The following is a 7927-nucleotide window of genomic DNA, read 5'->3' as shown; positions in this document are numbered from 1 at the left end:
CCATTTCATCCAGATTGCTCAGTTTATTGGCATATAGTTGTTGATAATAATTTCTAAGAATTGTTTCTATTTCCTTGGTGTTAGTCGTGATCTCTCCCCTCTCATTCATAATTTTATTAATTTGGGTCCTTTCTCTTTTCTTTTGGATAAGTCTGACCAGTGGTTTATCAATCTTATTAATTCTTTCAAAGAACCAACTTCTAGTTTCATTGATCTAATCAATGTGTTTCTGGTTTCTAATTCATTGATCTCTGCTCTAATCTTAATTATTTCTCTTCTAATGCGTGGCTTAGGCATCGTTTGTTGCTTTTTCTCTAGTTCTTTAAGGTGTAGAGTTAGTTGGTGAATTCGGGATTTTTCTATTTTTTCGAGTGAGGCTTGGAGGGCTATGTATTTCCCCCTTCGGACTGCCTTTGCAGTATCCCATAGGTTTTGGACCAATGTGTTTTTGTTCTCATTGATTTCCATAAATTCTTTAAGTTCTTCTTTGATTTCTTGGTTGACCCAAACATTCTTGAGCAGAGTGGTCTTTAGCTTCCAAGTGTTTGAATTTCTGCCAAATTTTTTCTTGTGATTGAGTTCCAGTTTTAGAGCATTGTGGTCTGAGAATATGCAGGGAATAATCTCAATCTTTTGTTATCGGTTGAGACCTGATTTGTGACCCAGTATGTGGTCTATTCTGGAGAAAGTTCCATGTGCGCTTGAGAAGAATGAGTATTCTGTTGTTTTAGGGTGGAATGTTCTGTAAATATCTATGAGGTCCATCTGGTCCAGTGTGTCATTCAAAGCTCTTGTTTCCTTGTTGATTTTCTGCTTAGATGATCTGTCCATTGCTGAGAGTGGAGTACTGAGGTCTCCTACAATTAAGGTATTGTTATCAATATGACTCTTTATTTTGGTTAACCGTTGGCTTATGTAGATGGCTGCTCCCTTGTTGGGGGCATAGATATTTACAATTGTTAGATCTTCTTGTTGGATAGACCCTTTAAGAATGATATAGTGTCCTTCTGTGTCTCTAACTGCATCTTTAGTTTAAAATCTAATTTGTCTGATAAAAGAATTGCTACCCCAGCTTTCTTTTGAGGTCCACTGGCATGGAAGATGGATCTCCATCCCTTCACTTTCAGTCTGGATGTATCTTTAGGTTCAAAATGAGTCTCTTGTAGGCAGTATATGGATGGGTCCTATCTTTTTATCCAATCTGCAACCCTGTGCCGTTTTTTTATGGGAGCATTTAGGCCGTTCACGTTGACAGTGATTATTGAAAGATATGAATTAATTGTCATCATGTTGCCTGTGACAACGTTGTTTTTATAGATTATCCCTGTAACTTTCTGTTGTATATCACTCTTGGGGTCTTTCTCCCTTTATAGAACCCCCCTTAATATTTCTTGCAGGGCCGGCTTAGTGGTCACATATTCTTTCAGTTTCTGCCAGTCTTGGAAGCTCTGCATCTCTCCATCCATTCTAAATGACAGACTTGACGGATAAAGTATTCTTGACTGCGTGTTCTTCTCATTTAGTACCCTGAATATGTCTTGCCAGGCCTTTCTGGCTTGCCACGTCTCTGTGGATAGGTCTGACATTATTCTGATGTTCCTCCCTCTGTACGTAAGGAATCTCTTCCCCCTAACTGCCCTTAAGATGGTTTCCTTGGTTGTAAGATTTGCAAGTTTTACTATTACATGCTGGGATGTTGGCCTGTTTTCCTTGATCTTGGGAGGGGTCCTCTCTTCCTCTAGGACGCGAATGTTTATTTCATCCCCAGATTAGGGAAGGTCTCAGCTGTGATTTGCTCAAATACATCTTTTGGTCCTCTCTCTCTCTCTACTCCCTCTGGGATTCCAATAATTCTGACATTGAAACGCTTCATGGTGTCACTTATTCTCTGATTCTATTTTCATGGATTCTGAGTTGTTTTTCCCTGGCCTCCTCTTTTCCCTTTTTATCTATTATATTGTCTTCCAGGTCGCTTATTCGTTCTTCTGCTTCACTTACCCTAGCTGTTAGGTTATCTAGTTTGGATTGGATCTCATTGATAGCATTTTTAAGTTCTGCCAATTCAGCTTTCATTTCTGCCCTTAGAGACTCTATGTTGCCATGAATTGATTTCTCCATTTTAGCCATTGTCTTCACAATTGCTAGCCTGAATTCCATCTCCGACATCTTGGTTATAACTGCATCCATTTGTAAATCTTCAGCATAAGTCATAATCTCTGAGTCTTTTCTATTTTGGGGGCTCCTCCTCCTAGTCATTCTGTTGATGGTGGTTGAAGGAATGTATAGAGTCCAAATTATTGACCAGAACCCAGGCAAGATGCACCTGTTTTCTTGGGATCTTAGGGTTGCTGGCCTCTTGTTTTCCCAGCCTGTCTTCTGGGGGAGGGGCCTGCTGAGCTGTTACTCAGGCAACCCTGTGTGGGCAGAGTTGCCCTGCCCCCCTGTGGCGGGGATGGGCTCTGCGGCAATCAGTTTTTGGGGCTTTTGTTCTCTGGCAGCTTTCCCTGGCGGCTTTCTGCATCTCTTCCACAAGTCAGAGCAGAAGAGACTGTTTCCAACCGTCTGCCTCAGAGCAGAGAGACCACAATCTGTTCTTCAGTGAGGTCTCCAGGCCACACTATCTCCGTTTCTGTCTGTGCTGCTATAACCTGCAGCGTCCTGGGTTGTGCGCCCCTCTGCAGTGCTCCCAGTTCTGCCTCCAGGTCAGGGCACGTCTCTGCCCTTTGTGTTTCTAAAACCGCCAGCCGTTCCCAGTTTGCACGTGTGACCCCACTGCTCTGGGTTTCCATCCTGGGGGCTGCCCTAAAGTCCTTTCCCTGCCACTACTGGTCTGCGAGTCTGTGCCCTGTCCCCAGTGCGCGAGGCTGTCGCTCACTGGCAGTGTAGGATCCCCATGGCCAGGCTCCCTCCCACTGCCGTTTATCCTCCCATATCTGCCCACAGACTCATGGGTCCCTGCTTCGTACCTCAAAACCAACCGCCTGCAATATTCTGTTTGTAGAGATCCACATCTTCTTACATCTCAGGCTGATTTCATGGGTGCTCAGAGTGGTCTGGTAGATATCCAGCTCAATTCCGGGGACCAGTTGGTCCCCTATTCCTCCGCCATCTTTTTCCTGTCTCATCTTTCTTTAACCCAAAGGGAAGTTCAGGACCAGAAAAATTTTAATTCAACTAGTATGTATTAAACACATAGTATGTTTTTAGCCCCCTATTGTGTCCCAATAACATGTACATGCAGAATACTGGCACATTTTGAATGTTGCTGCATTTTTTATTTTTTTTTACAATATCCATTCAATTTTAATTATGTTACCTTTTATTATTTTGCAATATATTTAAAAAATGCTGTTACAGTTGCCTTAACTGCTCTACAAGACCTGGAATAAAAGAACACTTAGAATTAGAACACACAGACTTCAAGCTGTAATACCTACTTGTACTAACCATTAGTACCAAAGAGATGTAGTTTTTTAAATAGGCAGATGTGTGGCAATGCAAAATAAAATATAAACTTGTTAAAACAAACAGTAAACTTTGTTTTAATAGCTATAGAAAGGAGGTGGTTTTGTTTTCGTTTTTCAACACATCTGGTTCTGGCAGCAAGTTGTATTATGCATTTAAAGCAATACATGCCCTGGAAGCTTCTATTTTGAGTTGTGTGCATCATCTGTATTAGAGCCCAGACACATGAAAAATATCATTCCTAATCCTCTCACTACTCCTCCCTCTAGAAGGTCATGAACTCAAGATTCTTGTTGGTGAAGTATTTTATAATATTTTTTTCCAGTGACACTGAATGCTTTTAATTTTCTCTAAAAGAGAAGTGATGGAAATACAAGGAACCCTCCAGTGTCCAGTTTTCACCTCACATTCTCCACAAGCAGTAAAATAGCAGTTCTACATGTTGATGAAAAAGAATTTCAATTTCCCCATATTAGTTTCTTAATCATATTAGCACTAAAATTGATCTGGATTTAGCTGGATTTCCAAAAGGAAAATTTTAGTTGCCAAATATTTCAGAAATTTAATAAAGCATTACATATATGTAATTAGCTCTTATCTACCAAAAATATATATAAATATATATATATTTTACCTTCACTGAATTTCTTTTTTTCTGCTAGACATGAGAACAAGATTAAGTGGACCAATGTTGGCTTTATTACTTTATAAGCAATAATATGAGTCTTTTTTTTATTCAGTACAATTGCATGTTCATAATAAATTCACAAATGGTAATACAAAGAAATACTTACTGAATAGGCCTCTGCCAAGCAATTCATGTTTTAAGGTTAGACTCTACCAAGTGGCACTGTGGCATTATAGGCATTCAATTTTTGTTTTCTTTTCCCAAGTTTGTCAGTTCTTTACTATTTTTTTTCCTAGCAAGGGATGGTATATGATCACAAAGTAAGGCCTAGAGACCATTTACAGTTGCTTCCAGTATTGGACAGACCACTTAAGAGCTGATATAAGCCAAACTGAACAATAGTCAGGTGGAACCACATCTGACTACATTCAAATAGTCTCCAATAGTACTTTGCTAATATACATGTTTCCTTCTTCTCAGCTGATTTTCTGTTGATCTTATTAAAATTACAACAAATAAGACTGCAAAGTTTTTGTAGACTTGTAGTTTTAGGGGACTGCTATGTTCATATGCATATATTTTAATTCACAAAATGTCTCTATAGTTATGTTCTTTCTATAAACATGGTTGGTAAAATAAAAAAGGCACAAAAGGGGGATAATGAGAAATGTTTTCAACTTTCAGTGAAGAATACCAAATCAAGTATCTTTCATGAAGAAAAGCAGAGAAAAATGATCAGTAATTCATGCACAACATGAGCTAAAGAACCCCCCCCCCAAAAAAAAAACCAAAACCAAACAAACAAAAAAACCCTTCTCTTCAGATATGTCCTTACGCTTGAGGAGAAAATTAGTTTTCCTAATCGCGTGCTTCACGTAAAATAAAATGTGAAGCTGCACATATATATGTCTGGTTTAACAGTGGACCCATGTTTTTTTTTAAAGTGAGGCAATTAAAGGAAAACAAAACCAAAATACCTTCATAAACAAAGAACTCCACCTGTAACCTCTGTCCTTTCTACCGAGTGGGGCAAAATGTCCAATAAAATGTAAAATGCAGCATACGCAATCATGTAATCTAAAAACTTTTCATGATAACTTACTGCAAATTGCACTTGACGGTTCACCACAACAATGGAAAACTGGCCCCTTGTTGGTTCACACAGTCCTTGAGACCCAAAGTGAAGTCACCAGTAAAACAATCTGGATAAAAAGTTTGCAGTTGTGCTCAGCCAGCTAGCTCCAACCTTTGGGTGTGAGCCGTCCCGGGACACTGCTTTGTCTCTCACTTGTGGAACTCTCATCCTCAGGCAGGTTATCAGGCAGTTCTGTGTTCTATTCTATTTCCACAGGCGTATCTTGTAATGGGACCAGCATCTCTTCTCCACTTTCACTTTTCACAACTAGCTGAGCCTTCATAACCTTGGTTGATGCCAAAATCTCTGCTTTCAAATCTGAATGGATCTGCACCACACATCTTTGAACAGCCATTTGAAAATAAAGCTAATAACACCTTTAACTTTTTTCTTTTCTCTAGCTTTATTGTAAGAATACAGTATATAATGCATATAATATACAAGGTATGTGGTAATCGACTGTTAATGTTACCAGTAAAGCTTCCCATCAGCAGTCAGCTATTAGTAAAGTTTTGGGGAGTTGGAAGTTACACGTGGATTTTCTACTGTGGAAGGAAGAGGGGGTTCCCCTAACCTCCATGTCATTCAAGGGTCAACTGTAAATGTGAAAACCATTTTTGCAGTTTATTAAGAGTTAGGCACGAGAAGGCTCTGCAGCCTTAATTTTCTTAGTTGTTATGTTGTTAATAGAGTACAAGTTTAACAGGATTTTTTTTAAAGATGATTTAACCTCGGTTTTAATCTTATAATGAATACTAAGCTGCAAAGAGATGTTTAGTCATGTATTAAATTTCTGGAGCTTTATGGCTATGGACAGCAATACAGATAGGATTTCTAGGGGCACAGAAGATGTGAATCTTAAATCTAAATAGGAGTTAAATAGAGACAGCAAAGTGGGCTGTCTCTATTTAATAAGACCTTTAATTTTTAGAAAAGCTTCTTCTCAGAGATTTGTCCGAGCTGTATCATCAAGACCATCTATGTGCAAAACCACTGTTTTGACACGTTTGTTTGTAGTTCCCAGAAAAAAACCTGAGCTTTCCTTCTACGTGAATTCATTTCATTGAAACTATCACCATCTGCCATATTGAAAGACTGAAGAAAGTCATAAATTTCAAAGCCAGCAGTTTTGTTTCTCCTGGAGTTGTAGTCTTCTGTATAACATTTTGCAAACTTAACACCATCCCCAGTTCTTTCATCTTTTCTCTGTTAGCATGGCGTTCTGCCAAGTACCGAAGAGCAAGAAAAGCTGAGTGGACAACAGGGGAGTTGGGATGGTCCATAAACAAAATAAGGCCAGGCAGACATCCCTGATCCTGGAAAATGGCTCTTCTATTTAATGGATCTGCTGCTAGATCCTATAGCTTGTTAACTACCGAGAGTATCAGGTTCTTCATTCATGGTGGAGGAGGAAGAATTCATCTTCTATGCCATACACATGAACAAAATCTTCTTAAATTCACACCAGAGCTTTAGGGGTCCAGAGCCTGCTGCACCATCAGGGCCACATCAACAAATGAGGTGGAAGGACCCAGGAGCCTCACAGTGGGTCCCTCTGTTTGCAGCTGCAGCCTCAGCGGTGGTGAAGGACAAGGTTAACTCTAGAAGCCAAAGAGCAAGCTGCAGCACTGTTTAAATTAAATATATATAAATAATTTTTGAAGCTAGGTGATGGGTTCACAGTGTTCATTTTACTATTCTCACTACTTTTGTATCCTTTTGGAAATTTCCATATAAAATGTTTTTAAAAAGAACAAGAAAGAGCAGGAAGTAGGAAACAAGAATGTCACACAATGGACCTAGGAGTACTTACAAAGCAATATTTAGCCCTAGTACCTGCAAACCAATATGCTGGGTATGTGTGAAGCTAGTATTGGGATGTATGTAGGTAGCACAGAAGGTAGGAACATGTGTGAATGAATATGGTTGTGTGCCTTTGTGTCTGTATATCATCTTGTATGTAGAGTGATATGGTTGTGTGTGCACACAAAAGAGTACATGTGTGCAAAGGAGTATAAGAATGTGACAGATTGTAGACATTTTTATGCTTAAGGGGGGTGAATGTAAACATTGTTAGTGCATGGACAGGTTTAATTGAATATATGCATATGTAGTTGTAGGAGAGTTTGTATGATCAGGGGTGTGTAATTGTGGATAATTTGTGATTTGTATTTGTATACACATATTATTCACACACACATGTCTGGGGTATGTGTGTGTAATCAAGGAACAGGTTGGATTGAGTATGTAATGGTGTGAATATGCAATAGTAAATTTGGATGACTCAATATGTGTGCATTCCAAGAGAGTGGTGACTCACTCAGGGCTGTGAGTCTAAGGGTACTATGTTCTGTTCCTCTGGACTAGTGAGAAGAGGTTGAGTGCTATGGAAATGGGTTCGCATGGCTGTGCTGGGGCTGAGGCACACAAAGCTACTGGACATATAACACTTATCTCCCTCAGGAGTGAGACTGTGTCTGTGTAAGAGCCAAACTGGCAGCTAGTTTGGCGGACAAGAGGGACATTACCTTCCTCCAGAATCAGGTTTGCTGCAGCCTCATTCCCTTGCTCTTCTACCTCATGAACAAGCAAATGAGGTAATGAAGGTGAGCTCATAGTCCTCCCCTATGCTCCCCTCTCTATGCCCCCTTCTCCTCCTAGCAACACCCTTAGAGTTTATTTTTTTTAAGATTTTATTT

At 39.6% G+C, this 7927-nt stretch overlaps 1 pseudogene; it reads right to left on the bottom strand.

Annotated features, from left to right (window-relative positions):
- Positions 1 to 5279: 5279 nt before the first annotated feature.
- LOC110571741 lies at positions 5280 to 6650 on the bottom strand (annotated as a pseudogene).
- Positions 6651 to 7927: the final 1277 nt, after the last annotated feature.

The sequence above is a fragment of the Neomonachus schauinslandi genome, chromosome X, assembly GCF_002201575.2.
Source record: "Neomonachus schauinslandi chromosome X, ASM220157v2, whole genome shotgun sequence".
NCBI classification, from domain to species: Eukaryota; Metazoa; Chordata; class Mammalia; order Carnivora; family Phocidae; genus Neomonachus; species Neomonachus schauinslandi.
Note: the sequence above shows the minus strand (reverse complement) of the source record. Positions and strands in the feature narration are given on the sequence as shown.